Source organism: Euleptes europaea, chromosome 1, assembly GCF_029931775.1.
Source record: "Euleptes europaea isolate rEulEur1 chromosome 1, rEulEur1.hap1, whole genome shotgun sequence".
Taxonomy (NCBI): Eukaryota; Metazoa; Chordata; class Lepidosauria; order Squamata; family Sphaerodactylidae; genus Euleptes; species Euleptes europaea.
The window spans coordinates 42,118,013-42,141,820 of NC_079312.1; the positions used below are offsets into that span (position 1 = coordinate 42,118,013).

General features: G+C 43.0%; 1 protein-coding gene across 8 annotated transcripts in view; it reads right to left on the bottom strand.

Moving 5' to 3' along the window:
* The window catches only part of FOXP1 (forkhead box P1), a 564,105-nt gene that overhangs the window by 297,137 nt on the left and 243,160 nt on the right, over nt 1–23,808 (bottom strand). The window contains exon 1 of one of the 8 annotated variants that reach the window (XM_056853032.1): nt 11,731–11,802. The exons of 6 other annotated variants lie outside the window; for them this stretch is intronic. The gene's annotated coding sequence lies outside the window, so the exon portion shown is untranslated. Of the gene's footprint in view, nt 1–11,492; nt 11,598–11,730; nt 11,803–23,808 lie in introns of those variants that run through there. One more of the 8 variants, XM_056853047.1, reaches the window with a different exon arrangement.

Below are 23,808 nucleotides of genomic sequence, written 5' to 3' on the forward strand. Positions count from 1 at the left end.
CCTCTGCTTAAAAACCTCCAGGGAAGGAGAGCTTACCACCTCCCGAGGAAGCCTGTTCCACTGAGGAACCGCTCTAAATTTCACCCTCAGCTATAAGATTGGTGCTTTCCAGCCTATGAAACAGGAGAAATTACTTAGTGCTTTTTCTTTCTTTTGTCTCCATGGTTCACGGTATAAACAGAGCACTCTTCTCTCTTAAGAAATCCATTTTAAAACTAAGATTATTAATTTGACCCCATGATGCTAGCATGGTGTAGTAGTTTGAGTCTTAGACTAGGATCTGGGTGGGAGACCAAATTCAAATCCCCACTCTGCCATGGAATTTTGTCGGGTGACCTTGGGCCAGTCACATACTCTCAGCTTAACCTACCTCACAGGGTTGTTGCGAGGATAAAATACAGAAGAGGGAATGTTGCAAGCCACTTTGGATTCCCACTGGACGGAAAGGAAGGGTATAAATTAAGTAAATAGATGTTCCTATGCTATTTTATTTTAATGATACTGCTCATACAGCCAATTCGGCTCTGAACAGCATCACACTGTGGCCTTTTATGCATGGCTGTTTCCTCACTGTCATCCCCCCTGACTGCTTCGGGGCTTTGCTTTGATTATGCATGCCTTTTCCAACCATTATATCCAATGCGTTTCCATGCATTTTGCGCGTGTTCTCTGGATGCTGACTGAAACAACATCCAGAAAACACGGGCAAAATGCACGGGGAGAGCAAGGCGACCTCTGACAGTCAGGAAAGGCATGCATAATCAAAGCAAACCCCCAAAGCAGTCTAAGACTAAAAGAATATTAGTCTTACACACACACACACACACACACACACACACACACACACACACACACATGGATCTGTAACAATCCAGAATTAATAATTTTTAATCTTAATCAACTAGGGGAAAAACTTGACAACTGCCAATGTAGTATTAAACTCCACCCCTGCTAAAAGAAACCTCAAATTATCCAATTCACACCTAGGGTCCCAGATAAAACATTTTATCCCTCTATCTCTTGCCACACGGAGCAGGTCACAGCTGAACAGAAATGAACGGTCTACTTGACCAGAACCACCTTCACACACTCGCTCAGAATACGGCACCTTATGTAAACGACCCAATAGCGCCCTAACGGGATGGCATTCAATCTAGACAACATAAATAATTGTCTGTAGTATGGGACTATCAGGGAGTCAAAGTATGTTGGAAGAGATTGTGGCTGCATTAAACCAAGGTATAAAGGATGCTCCTATGCTAGTGTGTGGTGTGCCTCTGTCTTTGCCGTGGCACAGCTGTAGCACTATGCTGTCCCTTTAGTGCAGCAGCATCCTACGGGCATTTGGGGTGAGTGTGTGTGTGTGTGGGGATAGATATCCATGGTAGTCTTTCCAGGCATCTTTCATCGCAGCAGACTAGGCACCAGGTATGAGCCTTCTCACCATTTCGGGAGAATGGACTAGATGAGCTCTGATGTCTCAATCTATGCATGGGATAACAGCATTAAATTAATTCACACACTTAAAGAAAATCCATTTTGAAATGATAATGAATCAGTTGGAGGAGCTTTTGTACGGGCAAATACATAATTGCATGTATAATGTGCATTATTTCATCTTTATGAGAGAAAGAGAGAGAGAGAGAGAGAGAGAGAGAGAGAGAGAGAGAGAGAGAGAGAGAGAGAGAGAGAGAGAGATCCATGGAAGCGCTTTTAAACATCCTATGCAGGGCAACAGATTATCATGATAAAGGTATGTTTGTAAAGCTCCTGGCAATGAAATGGCACTATGAAAGCTGTACCGTCCAAGGGAAAGGGAAATATAAATGCAGCCTGAGACATTTCATTAAACTGTTCATCTAGTGGTACTGGCCTGTACTAATGCTAACACCATTATGAATTGTGTAGTTTTTTCAGTCACAGGACTTTTTGTTTTTCCGTCTTTCACATATTTCTTGTACAGAGGTTTTAAGATGCCAACAACCTAATATTGTGCAGCCCATCTACATTAGTGAGAGAAACACAAACATACTGGGTTATATCCAACCGTACACAAACTTTGCTGCATCGGATTTTGCCCTTCCCTGTAGTGGTCCACCAAGACCTACCAAATTTTGTTTGTGAGGGTCTGCGGACCCTTCAAGAACAGCATGGGGCAAAGTGGGGGTCTGCAGAAGAATGGGGAAACACGTGGAAATCACTTCTGCAAATGAAAATGCAGTTTCATCAGAGGAACTATGTGGTCACATACATATCAGTTCACTATTCCTTGTTTCCCCACGTGAATTCAGACATGAATGTGGCACACTTCCCCTCTCAGCACCTTTTTGTGAAAAGTTAGGGAGTCTGGGATTTTGACTTGCTTGATAAATGGCGAAGTAGACAAAACTCAGAGTCGCGCTCCTTTTAGAATAACTAACAATTTCTTCAATAAGCAATTTTGGAGTAACAAATCAACATTACACACTGCCATACATCAAGGCAGAGCTAACTCTTTTTGAAAGTAATGTTGTGTTGATGGGGTGCAAATTCCAACATAATAGCAGGGTATAAACCAGAGAACCTTTTGCTGGACGTGTAAAAAATACACAAAACAAGCCACAGGATAGAGGGAAAACATTTGCATGTTTGTGTGTGTTTTGTCTATGCTTACAGGCTAATTTGATGAATTTAAATTAGTCTTTGAGACTTCAAAGGCTGGAGGTCATAGAATAGAGACTGACTTGATACCACTTTATATTACCAAAATAATAATAATAATAATAATAATAATAATAATTGAACTTAGTTACATGAGACCTTAAAAGCCAAGGAACAATGCAGATTTGCTGTTACGCAAGGACCATCTTCTTATACAGAATTTTCATAATTATAACAGAAAGGCGTAAATTTTCTAATGCATGGCAGCTCAAAAAGTAATCAAGAGAATGAGCCTGAGGGCTATTTTAATGTATGCAAAGCTACTGACCCACAGTAAATGGGAGGTAGGCTTCAATGAATGCAAAGTAATGCACACATACTAAAGACCTGGTCTGATGAGGGACGGCTAAAATTAACACCCAATTAATTTCCAAATTGACAAACAAATGAAACCCATAAATCTACTTTCTCATTAATTTTCTTGTGGTATAATTTAAAGCAGTAATATGAGGGCAAAAACTGAGCATTATCCATCATAAATATCAAAAAAGATAGCAGTGTAACACCATAAATTATGCATATTACCTGTTGTTAAAAATGATTAATATATTATCAACTTTATCACACACTGTCTATGTCTAGACATATCTGAAATCTGAAATTTAATTTAGTACTTAGGGAGAAAGGGGGTTCCAGAATGGATGGCATTATCAACAGCACATTTTTCCACTCTGGTCTCATGACACAAAGGTAGCTTCTTAGGCTGTCACTCGGGAGTTCCAGGGTTGGAATTGGACTTGCCCCAAGCTTTGGGTCAGTGGAGGTTGAGCATATTGGAAAGGTGATGTGCTAAGCATCCCAGGGGAACTGAAACAAATCACACTGCTCTAAGAACATCTTTAGTAGCTGACCCACAGGAACTGGTATCTGTTTTGCAAGGGGGCTGGCTGGTCACCTTCTGTGGAATTCTGACTACAGATAAAGCAGTGCTTATTAATGCAGGAACGGAGAGGGAAAGGTTAAAAAAAAAAAACAACCATGAAGGGAACAGAGAAGACGTTAGGTTATATCTAATATAACCTAGTCAGTAAAAAAAAAAGTCAAAAACACTATTTTGATTAAATGTAATAAAGACACTTGCCCATCTTCCTAGATTGTTTTCTCAAATTTTAATTTGCCCCAAATCTCATAATCACTTGCCCACTGTCCCCTATTAACCAGTGCTTGCCTGGGTACTTAAGGATACTTCATAGCAAGCCCTCCCTTTTTCCTCATCACTTTGTTACCCAAAATGGTAATGGGTGTATTACAGAATGGCTACAGGGCCTCTAGAGACTCTGGGGATATACTCGCACTCCGTAAAACACAAGGGAGTTAATCGTTAATCCTCTGCTGGATTTGAAAGATAACACAAGCAGCATCATTAAAGACAAGGCTGGGAGTCAGGACATCTGGCCTCCAGGCGCTTTGCCACCACAATTTTGGGGTGGCCGTGAAGAAGCTACTTGATAAATCCATTGGAAAAATCCATTGGATAAATCCAAGAAGCTACTTGATAAATCCATTGGAAACTGTCACTTGGAGGCCCAAAGGTGCCTCTGCTGTGTGTGTGTGTGTGTGTGTGTGTGTGTGTGTGTGTGTGTGTGTGTGTGTGTGTGTGTGTGTGTGAAGTGCCGTCAAGTCGCTTCCGACTCATGGCGACCCTATGAAAGAAAGTCCTCCGAATGTCCTGTCTTTGACAGCCTTGCTCAGATCTTACAAATTGAAGGCTGTGACTTCCTTTATTGAGTCAATCCATCTCTTGTTGAGTCGTCCTCTTTTCCTGCTGCCCTCGACTTTTCCTAGCATGACTGTCTTTTCCAGTGACTCTTGTCATCTCATGATGTGACCAAAATACAATAGCCTCTGCTATAGCAGGAGAGAAAAACAGCAGTGCCACTGCAGCAAAATTTGGTGGCCCTATAATCACCATGGGGCAACCCAAATCCCATTCAAATATTTTTTTTTTTAAGAAGCAGAATCCATGTGTTTGCACTAGTTCCTAATTTTGGTGAGAAATCTGAAACTCCTTAATGAATAAGCATAAATAATACTGTTGGTTTTCTACAGCGGAATATCTCTGCTCCAATAAATCTATCAACCTAGGTGTGGTGGGCAGCACACTTCTAAGATACTTGTCCATCAGGCCCTTCCAACTGAGAGCCATCCCTGTAACTAGGACCAGACTGTGCTACAATTGCATCCTGAGATATAACTGAATCAATCATGGTATCTCTGTCACAGCAATGTAAGCAACTGTTATCCGCAAAGTCTGCTTAGGATAACAGCCCCCTCACAACCTGAGGGGATTGTATGTTTGCAATAGTGGGGGAGATGTGAGCTTGCTTTGCCATCGTTATCGCCACCAAGTAGGCATGAGGATGCGCTCTCACCTCTGTCCGATCACATTCACTTTGAGTTTTCATCCACTTGTGTTCCAGTTGTCTGCCCAGCTGCTTCATCTCCCTAAGTTCCTTGGTAAGCCAAAAGATATTCCCAGTTCTGCAGAAAGGAAGAGGGTGCTGAGGAGCAGTCATGTCAACTGCCCAGGTCATCTTTGTATTCCACAGGTCAATCAGGCAGTGACAGGACCACCAACCTTGCAGACTGGAAAATCTCTAAGAGATAGTGGGAACCCCTCCAGTTCCATCAGCCTCTTGGAACAGACCATCCTAACTGGTCCCCTGCCCTTCAGGAGATTCCAATTTTCTCAACAGGAAATGGTGAATGGAATATTCTTCCATTACCAAACCATGCACTTTGTGAAAAAAATGAGTCAAGTGTATTCCCTGCTACATGTGTAGGGAACAGGATGTTTGGGGACAACATAGTGTTGACATGGTGTTTATGAAGTTATGAGCCACTCCTTTCAGGGCAGCGTCAGCATGAACATTGAAGCCCCCAAGGACTAGAAGTCTCAGGGACCTCAACACAAAATCTAAGACTGCCTCTGTCAGCTCAGGTAGAAACCATTGGGCAACAGGCTGGGTGAAACACCAATACAATCCCTAAACAGGTCAAGATGTTTCAGTTAAATATAAAGCAGAGAAGAAACAGGAAAAGAAAGAAGCACCCCCTGCTGCCCCCTTGCCTCTTAGTGCCCCCCTAGGTAATCCCACTGCCCCCCAGGGGGTGGTACTGCCCACTTTGGGAACCACTGTACTAGAACAAATATCATACCCTGAACAAGGAAGAGTTTTGCAATTGTTGACATACGGCCAACTCAGTGTTAATTGTAGTGACTGCCATAAAATTGCTTCCATGTGGGTAGGGTTCCATGTAGCTGTGGTGACATCTGGGGGTGGCTTTATGGAGTGTAGTTTGCCCTGATAAAGTACCACACAATATTGCCTGCTCACAAAAGTAGATGAATCCAGATGTGAGTGCTTCTAGACTCTGTAAACATCGAAGTCATTATCAGCAGTGACCATGATACTTATAATAATTTTGGTTTCAGGCAAGACAAAGGTCTTCTGTCTTCAGCACTTGTTTCCATACCATCTGCACCATCTTCACCCAACAGAGGCATACCCATGAATAGGCTATCAACGAAGGTATGGGATAGATGGTACTGGATAGCAACTATGTACATGGAGTACATGGAGAGAGAGCCAGTGTGGTGTCGTGGTTAAGAGCAGCAAACTCTAATCTGGACAACTGGGTTTGATTCCCCACCCCTCCACATGAGCAGCAGCTTCTAACCTGGTGAACCGGGTTGGTTTCCCCACTCCTACACATGAAGCCTGCTGGGTGACCTTGGGCTAGTCACAATTCTCTCAGAACTCTCTCAGCCCCTTCTACTCACAAAGTGTTTGTTGTGAGGAGAGGAAGGAAAGGTGATTGTAAGCCACTCTGGGATTCCCTAAAGGTAGAGAAAAGCATGGTATAAAAACCAACTCTTCTTCTTCTGTTCCTTTCACTAGCCTAAGTCCCCTTGGCCGTTGAAATTTCTTCTTGTCGTTCTCTCTCCAACCTGGCAAAATAGCATTCACATAGGGACCTCCTGGTATTCTTGGCTAGAACCTATCATTCTGCCACCATCTTAATTCTAAGAGAATTTTCAGACATTTATCCCTTGCTTTCACTCCACGTATTGCTTCTTCACAGAGCAAAAGGACAAGCATTTCTGCCTCTCTTCTGCTTCAACAGGGTGTCCAGCCTGTTCTATGTGTATTCTGATGGCCGTTTGAGTTTGACTAGGGCTGTGCACTGTTCCCCCCCCCCCCCGGGTATTTTTTGTGTACAGGTTTATTAAACCTGAACATTTTTTAAAAATCTGGAAAATCCGGATTTCTTTGAAAATGTCCGGGTTAATAAACCCAAACACGAAAAATACTCAAAAAATTCGGCATAGACAGGAAGGCAGGAGAGCCAGGAGCCCAAATGTGGCAAGAATCTGAGGGCTGTTGCCTTTAGATTCTTGCTGCATTTGGACTCCTGACTCTACGTGGAGCCAGGAGCCTGAACTCAGCAAGAATCTGAGGGCTGGGGCTCAGCAAACTAAAGGCTTCGCTGGCTCCAGCAAAGTAAAGGCTTCACTGGGAGCCAGTGCAGCCTTCAGTTTAGTGTTGCTGGCAGCTACAGTTTTTGAAGTCCTGAACTTTGGAGTGGATGGCGATGCTCAACAGAAGGCTGCACGCTCTCTAACTGCAGCAACACCACCCAGCAGAAAGTAAGTGAGAGAGGTGGGGGGAGGGGTTTTTAAAATGCCACCGGGATCAAAATGGCCCCGAATAATGCTGAATTTATTCGGGAATACACTTTTCAGCTCCCCTTTATTGCTGCTAAAAACTCAGAAAAATACCAAAAATATCCATCACTGCTGTTCATTTACCTACTATAGGGGAGTCAACGAATGTGCACTGTTCACCTTGTTGCTCAAATGCATCCTGACACTACTCCAGATAGCAGGGAGGTTTTAAAGCAGTTAGTGAGCAGGTAGTTAGCAAAAAGCTCCCACAGCTACTGTATGTGGTAGACTCTGAGGCACCTGGACTCTTGCAGTGTGGAAAGATAAATCAAGGGACCAATGGGGTGCTTCAGAGAAAACCAGCTGGGAAAGCAGTGGGTTTGGAGCAGAATAAAAGGATGGATAAGCAGAATAAGCAAAGGAATGTACAGCAGAGGGACTAACTGCCCTCTTCAGGTACATAGCCATGGAGAGACATGGTGGAAAAATCCAGGCAACAGACCATGTTAGAAATATGGGAGCATCCACCTGGAGTTTTCTGAAATAGTGATTAAAGCCCACTGCAAGAGGTAGGAGTCCCCCCCCCCCATGCTTGGTAATTCAACTAAATTGCAGCTTTGTGGGGTTGTCTGGGGTTAAGAAAAAGGCATTGGGGAAGGCTTAACTCTCCTCGATTGGTTTGATCCAAATTGGGTGGCCACATGCCAGTAATTTAAACGGGAAATGGTTTATCTGGGAATGCCCAGAATCTTGGCTGGTTTGGCCCTCCGCTATCATTTCATTTTTCCTGCCACGCTCCTGAGACTTATCAGCTACACGGTGGACACAAATACAACCGCTGTGACTCTTTCCAGCTTGGAAATGTAGAAAAGGGGAAATTCATCTTCTGATTTTTGACTGTCATGCAACTCTTAAAAACACAGAGACCACGCAGGAAAAGAGTGGCAACCCACTCTTTTGAATGCTATTCCACCAGACTTTCTTTGATCTGTAAAATACGCATTCACAGGTATGCAAAGTAAATCATGTAAAGAAGTTCTAAAACCTCATTATCTCTTAACTGATGCTAGACCTGAAGTAGTCTAAACTACTGACACGCCAAATTAATAAGCCAGCCATCTGTTCGGGACCACCTCTCATCCCACCCACTCATTACTCCCCATCTATGCCAGCTCTCACAAAACAAACATGCAAAGCTAGCAGCGTTCCTCTGTCCACCCTTCCCTGCCTCCTTCTAATAACTTGCAACACTAATCATTAATTGCCATAATAATTGTTAATCTGTTTCACTGGCAGAACAGGAACTGTTTTGCTCTGGACGAGAATTTATCTTTCAAATCACTCCATCTAACACTATCATACCAAAGGGGGCAAGCTTGTTTTCCGTCAGATTTAGGCACACAGAATTTGGTCCTTTGCAATGTGTGAAATGGCAATACAGCTGATGCTACCTTTGTATTATGTGTTAGCAAGGGTAAATCTATCTTTTACATATACTTTGTATGATCACGGAGATTTGAGGTGTATATAGATCTTTTAATGTAAAGGGCTACTTGACGTTGGCGTTCTACCAGAGCATTTCCTCAGAGTGAAGGATTCCCAACCACAAAGCATGACTTTCTTACCTCCCTGCTACATCCCTGTGGTGCAGAGTGGTAAGCTGCAGTTCTTCAGTAAAAGCTTTATTCACGACCTGAGTTCGATCTCAACCGAAGTCGGTTTCAGGCAGTTGGCTCAAGGTTGACTCAGCCTTCCATTCTTCTGAGGTCAGTAAAAGGAGTACCCAGCTTGTAATGTAGATGACTGGGGAAGGCAATGGCAAACCACCCCTTAAACAAAGTCTGCCTAGTGAACGCCGTGATGTGACATCACCCCATGGGTCAGTAATGACCTGGTGCTTGCACAAGGGACTACCTTTACCTTTACCTACAGAAGGAGGGGGTGAGAACATTGTGCTCTGCAGGGAGAAATCCTTCCATCTGAGGAAAAGCTCCTGTTAGGGCTGTCAATTCGGTTCAGTCCGAACTGAAAATCAACCGAATTTCCCCTGATTCGGTGATTTTCTGTTCGGACGGATCCGAACTCAAAACTGGCGGGCAACCAGGGGGGCCGAATTCAGCGAGTTCGGGAGTTCGCGAATAAATTCGGCAAATTCGGCCCCCCTTCAGGGGAGCCCGCTGAAAGGCGCGGGCTGCCCTTTAAACTGATCTGAGCCTCCCAGCTGGGAGGCTCAGATCAGTTTAAAGGGCCCCCGCGCGCCTTCAGGGAATCCCTCTGAAGGCGCACTGGGGCCGAATTTTCCCCCGAACTCCGGATCCCCCCGAATTACCGGGGATCCGAAGCGGGGGAGTTCGGACTTCGGCACGTACCGAACCCACAAGGGTCAAATTCGGCCGAATCCGAACTGTACCGAATTTTTTTTTTGACAGCCCTAGCTCCTGTAGATCCAAGCCAACATTTTGCTTTTACTTTTACCCTACTGCTGCTATTTAATATATATATATATATATTTCTTTATTCCTTTCCCCCCAAACTTTTTCCTGATACTCACATGTTCTGACTTCAGCCTATACCTGTGCAAATCTAGCTCAGAGCCAGTTCAAACAACTAAACAGGACAGCCATTCCTGTGATATTTGCAACCAGAAACAGAGCTGTCACAAGCACAGAAATCTCTGCAAGTTCTATCTTTGATCAGCCTGTTTCCATGTTTAGTTTCTTCATGCAAGCATGCACCCGTGGAAAGTTGGAACTGCACACATGTTGAAACAAAAAATATCTGTATGAACCAGCCCTGATATCTGTTCCACTTGGTGTTATAAGTCCACAAACCTTGTTTCTTGAAACTCAGTTGTATAGCTAAAATATCTATCTATCTATCTATCTATCTATCTATCTATCTATCTATCTATCTATCTATCTAATTATTTTATTTTAGATATGAAAATGCTCCCTTTCTTGGCATTCTGATTCTGAAATGTCAAGTTTGGTTCAATAGGACTTGCAGACTAAGTATCTGAGTCTGCAGAATTATAATCATCTCCATGGTCAAGTGGTGCTTTGGTATGCGATGGCCCTATACAGTTTCTCATTCAGTGTTTTCCAGTGTTTGATGCAGAGAGGGGGACTGATTCATCACAGCAACGCTAGTCAATTAATGATTGTCTGGTTAGGCTGCACACTTCAAGTGCCTTCTGATTCACCTCAAGCCCCATGACTGCTCTAGCAATCACAACGAACAATATGTTTCAAATCATTATAGCACATTAGTGAATACCACCTATCTGGATTTAGCAAACGCTTTGGGGGGGGGCGGTTCTGCTTGCCTGAACGACTACCAGGACAGTCATTTAACCTGATCCTTCAAAAACTCCTTATGCACTTACAGATTGTTTTCTTATAATTCTAATAGCATTTCTTCCATACAAAGTCTCAGAAGTCTGCATTAAACATAAAAGAGCTAAACATTCACTTCTCAAGCACTGCTTCTCTTGAAAAAAAAAAGGCTCACTCTTATGTTTCCTAAGGATTTAAAGTTTGATGCTGGTGGGATCCTCTGTAGTACCGATACAGCACACTGTTTAATCTATCAAGTGCTGCTACTCCACATCCACCATTCGTTTTAATCAGGATTGTGCAAAGTCACACTCTTGCCCCACCAAAATGAAGGGAAGGGTTGCTTGGTGGAGGGAGTCTTTAGAAACAACAAACATTTTTTTGAATGGGAAGGGCCAGGGGAAAACGAAAAACAGACAGCTAATACTCTCTCCCACTCCCAACTTGTTTGCAAAACAGTACAAGAAAAATAATGACTGCTTCACATGGGGCGCAGACATGCAAGCTCATCAAAAAGCACAGTGTGTGTGTGTGTATCCACCTCTAGATCTATAACATTTGTTGCCATAATTTGCAAAGAGTTTTCTTCAGCTTTCTTGTCTAAACCAAGCAAAACATTTCCTTTTCCAACTTCACAGAGGACACAATCGCTTTTTAAAAGAAACACACACGGATTCACAAAAAACATTCACATACATTAAAAAAAAGCACAACATCGACAACTCAAACGCCAATCACTATATATAATTCCAAGGAGGGTCTCTTTTGAAAGGGAAGAGGGTCATTACCTTGTTCATAGCCCTATCCTTCTGTCCTAGACATTTAAAGTCCTTCTTTGATCCACACAGAATTTTCTAGCCATCAGATGCTCTATTACTGCGCTCTTGCAGGAGCTCTCTCTCCCTTCTGAAAAAGCAAACAACTGGATAGATATCATTACACTAAGGAAATCTCCTGGAAAAAAACCAAACAATTTGCTAATCTTTGTAGCCCCTTCATCCAAAGTTAAAGATAAGAAAAACAAACCTAAGTCAGTTTCAACCACATTCCAGGGACAAGTTCCTCTTTTCTTCTTTATCAAAACTTAGCTTCTAAAGGTTCCCCCCCCCTTCCCCCACAGACCTTGCAGGCTAAACTGCTGCTCACACCCGCAAACAAAGCAATATTTGTTTAATAACTGATTGCTGCCATGGGTACAGTAAACAAGGGCCCTGGCGTTTGTGTTTATGAACAAACACATCATCTTGCAAGAGCAATTTAACATTAACCAGGTGGAATAATCAACAGATTTTATAGGTGACACTCAGGGCAGGACAACTGTAAACAGAGGAGGGAGGAGAAAAGGGGCCACTCTCAGGGAATCAAGGTTGAGGCAAATACATTACAGAGTAAACAGCTGGGGAGAGGTCAAGACAAACAAACAGTCATCCTCCTGACATTTAGAGAAGCAGGAAGGTTGTACGTTACACGCATCAGCTGCTGACCATCATGAAATCAAACCAGTTGGGGACTAGAGCGACTTGTTTATACGCAACTAGGTTGTTTTCTAAAGAACGTGCAGCTAGCTAACTCGAGCTTTAGTGGCCAGACGAACTAGCAAGAGCAAGTCAGATCCTTTTGACTCTTCCCCCCCCCCCCCGCAGGATTCTGTAAAAGGGGCCAACAGGAATGGGAAATAAAAGAGCAGAGGGACAATTCCTGACTTTAGGTATACAGACAACATACACCAGTGCATTTCATAATTCCAAAGTAGTGTATTTTATATTTGCAAAGAGAGACAGCAAAACCTCATTTGAAACTGATTTTCCGCTGTGAACTTGTTTCAATAAAATAATAATGCTTGTCGAGACTACTGAAAAACCAGTTCTGTTACGCAAGAGTATCAAGACAGGCATATAACTTTTCTACTTAAATATGTAATCAGTATACAATCAATGACATTACTACCAACGCTTGAGGCTACAATTAAAAATACGGCTTTAGAAAAAGTAAACTATGGTGCGAATTCCAGATTCCTCATTCTGGACTCATAGCTTGCTGGGCAAGTAGCCACTGGCCAGTCCCCAAGTATGTACATAAATGGATATGCCAAGGCAGTCTAGAAATTCCCACTGTTCTGGAGCAAGCGTTGACTAAAGATAGATAATTTCTCAAGTGGGCCTAAAGCAGTAACATTATGCAGTTCTAGAAATGCCTGCCCTCATATATAAATGAATGCCATGATTCCTTCCCTATTTGCTCTATTTTTGATCTGCACTTCTGTATTTGTCTGACTATATCTGTACACGTCTGAGGTTCCAAAATTGCCTGAATTATTTCTATTTCATCATTCAGTGACTGCATTACTCGGGACAAGTCTAGACAAGTATGGAGTAACAAGTCCCACTGAACTGAATGAGATGTCCTTCTGAATAGAACTGCCTAGGACTGCTCATATGGGCACTATCTCCTGGTTCCTTAGATCGTAGGAACATTGCTGGAATCATGTTTCATCAGCCAAAGGGATGGAATGTAGAAGGTTTTAATTCTGGATGATAAATTCTCACAAGTTCTCAGCAGTTCTCGGGAAAGAAGAAAGCAATTCACTATCACAGCAAGCAGGATGTGAATTCTGATATAAATGTTAAGAGCATAAAAACATAAGAAAGGTCATGCTGGATCAGACCAAAGTCCATCAAGTCCAGCAGTCTGTTCACACAGTGGTGCTTCCAGGAAGCCCACAAATAAGACAACTGCAGCAGCATTATCCTGCCTGGGTTCCACAGCACCTAATATAATAGACATCTCCTCTGATCCTGCACCATGACTAGTATCCATTTTTACTAGTAGCCAGTACTAGTACCCCTCTCCTCCACTAACATGTCCACTCCCCTCCTAAAGCCTTCCAAGTTGGCAGCCATCACCACATCATGGGGGAAGGGAGTTCCACAATTTAACTACACATTGTGTGAAGAAATACTTCCTTTAATCTGTTTTGAATCTCTAACCCAGGGGTAGGGAACCTTTTTCATGCCAAGGGCCATTTGCTCATTTATAACATCATTCGGGGGCCATAACCAGGTGTAGATCTCCCGGCGCGGGGCCAGGAGCCAGGAGAGGCTAGGGTTGCCAGGTCTCCAGCTACCACCTGGAGGTTGGCAACCACAGGGGAGGCCACGCAGAGAAGGCCTGGAGGGTACCCCCGCTCCCCCTCCCTCCCAGGAGGGAGGGCAGCCAGCGGTGGGCCCCAAGCAAACGAGGCGCCAGGGGGGGCGCAGCCCACAGCCGAATCTCAGGAAAGGAAGGGAGGAAAACAGAGAAATGGAGGGGGAGAAAAGGATGGAAGGAGACAGACAAAGAAAGAGACAAGGGAGAGAGGGGGAGAAAGGAGAAAGAGTGACAGAAAAAGAGGAAGAGAGAAAAGCCTCCCCCCCCCACACACACACACACCCGCACATGCCAGCCCCACGCAACCGGGACCCAGGCTCCCCGCCTCCCCCAACACACACGGCAGAACACGCAGCCCCATGCAACCGGGCCCCAGCCTCCATGCCCTCCCACCCCCCCACCCCAAGTCCACGAAAGGCCCTTCAAGCCCGATCAGCTCCCGCAGTCATGTTCCGCCCCCGGGAGCCACTGGCTTCTCCCCCCTCGCAGCTTGACAGGCGGCGAGAGGGGCTTACAGTGTGCCGCGGCGTTCCTGCATGCCGCGACTGTAAGGGGCAGCCTTGGGGGAGGCGTCCCTCCCCCCTCCTCTCACCGACCAACAGTTGACGAGAGGAGGTCCAAAGGGTGCCGTGGCCCCAGGAACACCCTCGGGGAGGGCCGCGCTGTGCTGCACCTCCGCGGCTGGGCCCTGGAGCTCCCGAGGGCCACTGAAAATGTCCTCAGGGGCCGCATACGGCCCTCGGGCCGGACGTTCCCCATCCCTGCTCTAACCCTTCAGCAGATGACCCCGCATTCTAGTATTGGGAGAGAGGGAGAAAAGCTTCTCCCTGTCCACTTTCTCCATACCATGCATAATTTTATAGACCTCTATCATGTCTCCTCTTAACTGCCTTCGTTCCAGGCTAAACAGCCATAAGCGTTTTAACCGCTCTTCAAAGGGCAGTTGCTCTAGTCCCCTGATCATGTTGGTGTGTCATGAGTGGCAGGTGAAGGTTACAGAACAGCAGGGCAAGCTGCAGTGAGTAACACCAGGTGGGACAGGCAGCAAGGCTCTGGGTTAACTCCTGGACAGCACTCTCCAAATGGGTCACCAGTGCTTAAATGCCACAATAAAAGGCTACCTTCAGAGCAGGAAGCTCACATTGGCTTAATCCCTGAAGTGCGGTGGATGAGGGTGTTTATTCACAACAGACCGGGGGAGGGGGGAGCGGCACAGTAGTGGTTTCTAAAACTCAACCAGTTCATCGGACTAAGTCCTGACTAATTCTCCTCTCTTCCCAAGAGCACCAAATTGTCTGCTGGATATGTAAAGCAGAACTGATAAGGGCACACAAAAAGGTAGGGTTGCCAGGTCCCTCTTTGCAACCAGCGGGAGGTTTGGGAGGTGGAGTCTGAGGAGGGCAGGGTTTGGAGAGGGGAGGGACTTCAATGCCACAGAGTCCAATTGCCAAAGCGGCCATTTCCTCCAGGTGAACTGATCTCTGTCAGCTGGAGATCCGTTGCAATAGCAGATCTCCAGCTAGTACCTGGAGGTTGGCGACCCTACAAAAAAGATAAGCATGAAAACTGAGCTTAATCGCTGGAAATGCTAGCAGATCATCAGCCTTCCGTTCAGCATTCTACAAAGGGGAAGCTGCAGGAAAAGAATGATGGAAGGCATCCTACTAAAGGCCAAACCAGACAGGGCAGTGGCAAACTAGTACATTGGGAAAGTGTTACTACTGAAGCTCTGCTAATGGATAGGGTAGTTTTAAAAAGCAGCTTGGAAGGGGCATACTTCATCCCCATTCCCACACATTTTTTTTCCTTACCCTGTTTTTTCCCCATGAGTGAAAAAATGAACCATTGAAATTTTAAAAAGAGAAAAAAATTTTAAATGATTTTAGGGAGGAAAGCAAAAAACAACACCCAAGATGGGGAAGGGTACAGCTCATTCTCTATCCCCACATAGCTTGTTAAAATTTTATCTGCTTTATAGTGATCTGGCAAGACTTGGCTAGAATCACTGTGCTTCGCGCCTTGTCCATCTGTGAATGTTTTAAGGGACAGAATATGCACTTTCCCACTCCACTAACAGTGCACCCTTCTAAGCCCATCTACTTCAACAGATTTTGAGGGGTGTTACTCTGTTATTACATCCTGTGGCAATCAACCAGGCTTAAAAGGGTCCCTCCACTCCTCTCCTCTGAGCAACAATGGATATTACGTAAATTGTCTGCCTTCGCCACCATGAATCTTTCCATATCACTAGCCCCTCCTTTTTCTTCTTTTTAAAAGAAATCAATCCAGATTGATGGGGAGGACCCCAGTTCAACTTATTTTTAGTATTGGGCGGTCTTAATTTCCAGTCATGCATCCGAAGTGTTGTTGTTGTTTTAAATATGACTTCATTATTGTTAAAAAAATCAATAGTACAACATGTGGGTGATTGAAAGGCTAAGGCATTGGCACTGCGGAATCACCGCTCAACAAACAAAGCGGCATACTTTGTGTTTCAAAAGAGATGGCAATCCTGAGGTTATGGTTAATAAAATGAATATAACTGTCCACTGCCAATAATAAATCATGTGAAAGAGAGACTGCATAATGTCTAACACAATTCCCCCCCCCCAAAGCTGGGGGCCATCACAAAAGAAACTTTATAAAGAAAAGTAACAAACTTAATTGGAGAGGTAAACATATTTGATGCTTGAGGTTCAGCCCCACAGCTTAAAAGAATTCATTCAAAACAATATGTGCGCTTACGTTTGTATATGTTTTGATTAAATGCTGTTTTAATGTTCAGATGTTTTAATGTTGTTCATATTTGCTGCTGTGGGGACCCTACTTGAGTGCAAACATACAGATGTTTTAAATAAACAAATAGATGTTTGAACTGACGTTTGAACATATCCTGAATGACACTGAATTCTTAGGGGTAAAGGAGATTTCAAGGTATGGATTTCTATTTTATCCTGATGCTTATGGAGGTATAGAACGTCAACTCATAAAGCATTTAGTTTCTTAGACTTTTGAGGCTAGAGGTGATAGTTACTATGCTATCAAGACTAAACCTATCTTGAATGACAGGAGACTAGAACAATAGACAACCATGAGTACATACTAGTTCTGATCAGAGCCAGAGTTCTCAAAAGTCACAAACCACAAAGGTACTTAAAGTACCACTGCATTTCACCAACAAATAGGAAAACACTGAATCCTACTCATGAAGGTTAGAAGGCAGAAACTGCTGCTAGATGATCATACATAAGGAACACACAAATGTTCAGTCCCATTACTTGGATAATGAGAGGATAGAAATACTGAGCTTTAGGTATCAGGGATATTAGTCAGTGGTCAAAGTAGGATGAAACCTTATCTTACAAGAAAAAATATTAGTAAGTCATCAGAGGAACAGAGAGCAAGTGTGTGTACTGAGACCTGTGCACAGAGTTCATCAGCATGCAAGAGCTTTTGTGGTGTAAACCTTACTGCCCTAATATAAAGATTTGTCTTTTTGTTGTTGTCAGTGGGTGTTTTATGATTCTGGTAACATTTCTCCGCGGAAGCTCTGACTACTAGAAAACTAAGAACCAAGTCTCAAAAAACGAATCTGCAGACTTCTTGCTGCACTTTTTGCATGTTCTTGAGTTTCTTCAAAATCCATGGCATCAAAGACGCTTTATCTCAGGATTCATTAGCCACACACTGCAGGATTAAATGACAATTCATCAACTGGAATGAGCTCACAAAGTACAAATTAAAAATATGGAGTCCGGGGTCATAATGTAACATTGTGCAAACAACCTGCACTTTCAGCATTAAGGCACCTTCACATTGCAACTGAACTGGCTTTTCTATGATCTTTTCCCATCATGTAAAATCACAGTTTATTCAGTGCAAAGTAAGTACTATATGATGAAAAAATCTACAAGCATATCATTCAAATGCTTTATTGGTCAAATAGATGGATGCTTTCATTAGTTCAACCTTTTTTGTAATGGAGTACCACTGATGACCCAGCATTATCCTCATTCCCTGCTATTAATCATACCCCTAAGAGCTCATTTTGCTTTAAAATCTTAAGAAATGGCCATAATTTAAAGACATGGTGTCTACCTAATGGGGAATACTTCATAGATTGTATCACTTCCTAAAGTTATACCTTTATGGCAAGGCTGACCACAGTGGTCAGGTATTAGAAAACCGAGTAAAACATTTCAGCACAGAAAAGCAACATGTAAACCACCTTTTTGTACACCTGGTTGTTCACAGCACTTTTAGAGTTTCAACACTTTAAAATCACAGCGCTTTAGGAGTTTCCATATTCAAACATGCATGGCTTATATAGCTTAAGACTACAAAAAACATTGCCTGTTTAAAGGTAAAATGACAGATTCCTTTAACAGTGCCCCTAATGTAGATTTTAAACATACTACGTAGATATGTTCCTTATTGGACGTTACTGTACAATGTTTAAAGCATCTCATGCCAACAGAAGAAACCTAAGGATATTTCCCGGTTGAGAATTGCTTAGGACACAATCAGCTGCAAAATTTATCTAAAGAAAGAGATTAAAACAATATAATGGTGATATTAAGTGATAAAGCTTGCTATTGTGAAGGTACACAATACTGCTAAGAGAGGGGAAAACACATATAAGACAATTCCAGCAAAATGTAAAAGCAGAGGTTTGTGTGGGGGCACAATTCCAATTGTTAAAAATAAAGCAAAAAGCATCTTTCAACATCTTATGTAGGAAAAGGTGTTACAATTACATTATATACTGAATACAAAATAGTGTTCCTTTCTCAGCTGTTGAATCAGACATTTGCACCCACTAGCCTTATGAATTCTACGTGTAAATCACATTAAATTCAGTGTTTGAATTTATTATAATAATGACTGAGGAGAAACATTAACTTTCTAGGTTGTTTCAAGGGTTAGCTCTTGTTTACAACTCTTTATTTATAGTCCCTAAAAAAAAAAAAGTCAAATGAAGGGCAAAGATGAATACAGCTGAACAAATTCGGCCTTGATTTAGACAAGTCAGATCTCAGGATCTTTTGTTCTAAAATGAAACATTTCCTTTCAAGGTGAATAAGAATGGAAGCTAAGATGTTTGCTTTAGAATGTTATATAAAGCACCATTTGTTAACGTTCTTAGAAGAAATTACACAAATGGATTTCTGACTCCCTAAAAGTCTAGCCCAAGATCCCAAATATGACAAGCGTGCAAACAGATAGCTTTTGTGAGTGGGACAAGACAGCTTAGGAGGCCGATAATGGAATACAGAACCTTTCACCTGTATGTTGCTTCTGCAAATCCAGTTCGCTTTGTAGTGACCAAAAGTTATTACAGCCTGATTCTTTATCAACAGTCCACATGAAAAGCAGTTGGCAGCCTGAAACCAGCTCATCATAGGTAAAGGTGCCCACATCATAATGTTCTATGTAACAACTGTTGCAACCTGGTTAACAGTTTGGGTAGCAGCGTCTAGGCTACATAGCTTGATCTAAAGGATGCTCTTTACCACTGAAGTTCAGCCACAGATAGCTGCTTTAGCTTCACTCTCCTGTATGATATTCAAGAAGGACATACAAAATTGCAAGCTAGGTTTGCCCCCTTGCTCCGGCACACAGAGCCAGCATTTTCACAATGCTGGAGGTCTGTTTCTCTTTTTCATTTTGTATTTGTTTGTTTTGTTTTTCTTCTTCAAGGAGAAATCACGCCCTACAGAATAAGAGCTGCAAACTACTTCTGCCACACAAATGAGAATCTTCTTTGCACATGCTGACACATGGAACAAAAACAATATATTTCTTTACCTGCATGGAATGCAATACTTTTAATTTACCAAAACAAAACAAAACAAACAAAGAAAAAAAGGTCTACACATATAAGCACGTATCTAATGATTCTGCCTCTCCAAAAGTCAGATATCATGTTTATCACAGTCACATTGTATCGTGGGTTTTCATAATTTTCATGCATGTATTCTCCTCGTGAGAGTTAAGATGGTTTGGTGTGATATGCTTGGGGAGGTGCTGTAGCTCAGTGGCAGAGCATTTGCTTGGCATGCAGAAGGTCCCAGGTTCAATCCCCAGCATCCCCAGCTAAAGGGACTAGGTGAGCAGGTGATGTGAAAGACCTCAGCCTGAGACCCTGAAGAGCCACTGCCTGTCTGAGTAGACAATACTGACTTTGATGAATCAATGATCTGATTCAGTAGAAGGCAGCTTCATGTGTTCATGTGATAAAAGAAATATTAAACTGCTCAATATACAACTAAACAAGTCTGATGCTTACCAAACTAATGTTCTCTCAAACTAATGATTGTAATACTAACTGTGTGTGTACCAGACAGAAGTAATGGAACACTTTGCAAATGGCTGATTCACAACTTTAAAGAGCAGCTGCAGAACTAATTTTGAGCAGGAAAAGTGGCACATGCACTAACAGTCTGGGTTTTGTACAAAGAAACAGATGTGCTAGCTTTGAGTGTCCCAATCTCTTGTTAGAAATGAAGCCCTCTTCTGTCAGTAGATATGCTGCAGTTCTTCAGTTGCTTCAGATGTTTCAGTTAAGGAGAGTTTCATTTCAAGAACCTTCCCTACTAGCAGAATTAGTGATGTACAACTTGGAGTTGCTAACTCCCCCTGGCAGGGAGAACTCTTGTTACTATTTTAAACAGGGTATTTCTTACACGGCTGATCTATCAGTTGGAAAGTGGTCTGTTTTGAGCAGAAAATAGGAGCCCACCTAGGCAGCAAATCTGATGTTCCCATGGTGCCTGTGAACACATCGCCTGGAACATTGCAGAGAAGTGATGTTTCAATTTAAAGCTGATGTTACACTTTAAAAGTAATGTTCTACTTTAAACTTCCTCCACGATCTCTGCCAAAGAGCAGCACTATTGACTACTTGGCATTTGGTATGAAGAGCACCAGTTTTTATAAGGCATCTCACATTAAAACAAACAAACAAAAACCTGATATGAGTATGCCCTTAGAGTCACAACTCATGCTCAAGGAAACGTTTTGTGAATAAGAGAACCACTAAGGAAGATGGTCTCTGTACCAAATCTCAGCATCTAGCAAAAATGTGGGGGGGGGGGAGAAGAAGAAGACTTTCTCTACCACTTAAGGAAGAATCAAAGCAGTTTACAATCTCCTTCCCTTCCCCTCCCCACAACAGACACCTTGTGTGGTAGGTGGAGTTGAGAGAGCTATGAGAGCTGTGACTAGCCCAAGGTCACTTAGCTGGCTTCATGTGTAGGAGTGGGGAAACCAACACGGTTCACCAGATTAGTGTCCGCCGCTCAGGTGGGGAATAAAACCCGGTTCTCCAGATTAGAGACCATCGCTCCAAACCACCGCTCTTAACCACTAAAAGGTAAAGGTCCCCTGTGCAAGCACCAGGTCATTCTTGACCCATGGGGTGGTGTCACATCCCGACATTTTCTAGGCAGACTTCGTTTACAGGGTAGTTTGCAGTGCCTTCCCCAGTCATCTTCCCTTTACCCCCAGCAAGCTGGGTACTCATTTGACCGACCTCGGAAGGATGGAAGGCTGAGTCAACCTTGAGCCGGCTACCTGAAACCAACTTCCGTTGGGATCAAACTCAGGTCGTGAGCAGAGCTTTGGACTGCAATACTGCAGCTTACCACTCTGCGCAACGGGCCTCCTAACCACTACACCACACTATACCCCCCCAAAAATAACAGGAACAATACATAATACAAAAATATGCTGTTGGGGGGGAAAGCAAGCTTTTAGAACAAGTATTTTAGTTAGTCACATGTAAGACAATTAACATCACAGGCACTTTATGCAAGGTTATGGACACAATCCTAAACTGTTCTAATTTAGGATGGCAAATAAATCCCTATGCTGGTATAGGATTTGGCTGTATTTATGTTTTGTTTTAAACTTTTTTTGCTCTTATAATCAGAATCTTAGTTCACATTTACATCAATGGCTATTGTCCTCTAATTCATCAGCCTGCAGAGATACTGTTCAATGCAATATCTGATACTAAGCACGCTTTGCCTAACATCTAGGGTTGCCAACCTCCAGGCAATAATTGGCGATCTCCTGATATTACAAGTGATCTCCAGCCGCCAGAGATCAATTCACCTGGAGAAATTGGCCGCTTTGGCAATTGGACTGTATGGCATTGAAGTCCCTCCTCTCCCAAACCCTGCCCTCCTCAGGCTCCACATCAAAAACCTCCTGCCGGTGGCAAAGAGGGATCTGACAACCCTACTAACATCAGAACCCTACAGAGCAGCGTAAGATTGCACAGCACTTTCAATACCAACGTTCATTGCGTGCCTCTACAGTTGTTTCGCCTTGGCTATCCAAACGTGATAGTAATGGCAAAGAGGAACAATAAGCCCCTAAAAATAATCAGCCGGTTTCTGCCATCGCTGGCAACCCAGGCACAATTGCAGTTTGCCCTAAACTTTATTTTAATGGTTTAATTATTTACAGCTTTTCTCAGGCAATCTTAGAATAATTACTCAAATAGTTAGCTAGTTTCTTAATAAGGCAGTTTATACTTTACCAGGAGACTCACTAGCTCCTTTGTACAAGGAGCATTCTGTATGTTTAATGCTGAACCTTTATTCAATAAAAAGGGGAGTGTTTGGCTGAAGTCATCTTTACCGATGGTGAACTTTGACAGACACTCTGGAATATGAATAGTTTATTTGTACAAAGGACCTTCCGAGTTGTTGCAAATTGCCAGGCTCCGTTTGAATGTAAAAGAAGCATGCAATAATGTGGGCAAGCGCAGGCAAGCCTGTACCCAACCATGTAGTTAAGGCCATTAAGTTTGCTTAAGAGGGGTAAATGGTCTTCTTCATCAACTCTCCATCCTGCTACATACCAATCCGACCCTGCAAAATTTTATGGGAGCTGAGTATATGCTCAAGAACTGCTCAGTGCGGGTTCTGCAGTGGGAAAAGATTCCTCTTACTGTTCCTAATAATAATGACTTTTGCATAAAAAAACAAAACAGAAGGCATCTTAAAGAACAACAACATTTATTCCAGTATGAGCTTTCATGAGACAGAGCTCCCTTCTTCTTCTTCAGGTACAATGCTGTATTTAAGGTGTTCTTAAGGTGCCACTGGACTGGTTTGATTTTGCTACAATAGACCAATAAAGCTACCCCACTGTAATTTTGCATAAAAACAACGGATTAAGTTTGAAAACTATATCAAAACAATGACCTGCAAACTGCCAAAATGTATTTATGCAAAACTGCAATTTTGCTTAAATAAAAAGGTAAAGGTCCTCTCTGCAAGCACTGGCTCATTCCTGACCCATGGGGTGACGTCACATCCCAACATTTACTAGGCAGACTTTGTTTGCCTTCTTGACTGCCAGTGCCTTCCCCAGTCAGAGAAAAATAGGGGTGGGGTTATCAGGAGCAGCATTTACGGCTGTTGGGGGAGGAAGCAGGTAAGTTGTGTCCCACTGACAGAAGTTCTTTGCTTGAGCAGAAATCTTAATTTGGATCCAATCCTTAGTTGCTTTATAGGTGCAGGTTTTTAATTAATGTGCTTATCAATGAATATATAAATAAAATCACCTTTCCCACCTTGTACCTTTTGTGCATGTGGGTTTGTAAATTCAAATCCCCTAGGCAATCTGTTTCAAGGGGTGCATTTAGGAAGGACTGTAACTCAATAGTAAAGCATGTGTTCTATAAGCATGAAGCCCTAGAGTCTCGAATTAGCAAGACATCTCTATCTGCATAATGCCTCAAAAAGACACTGCCATTCAAAATGAACAGTAATAACCAGAAGAACCAATGGTCTGATTTTGTATAAAACAGCTTGACATGTAGGGTTGACAAAGGCCTTCTTCATCACTGGTGGGAGGTTTTTGGGGCGGAGCCTGAGGAGTGCAGGGTTTGGGGAGGGGACTTCAATGCCATAGAGTCCAATTGACAAAGTGGCCATTTTC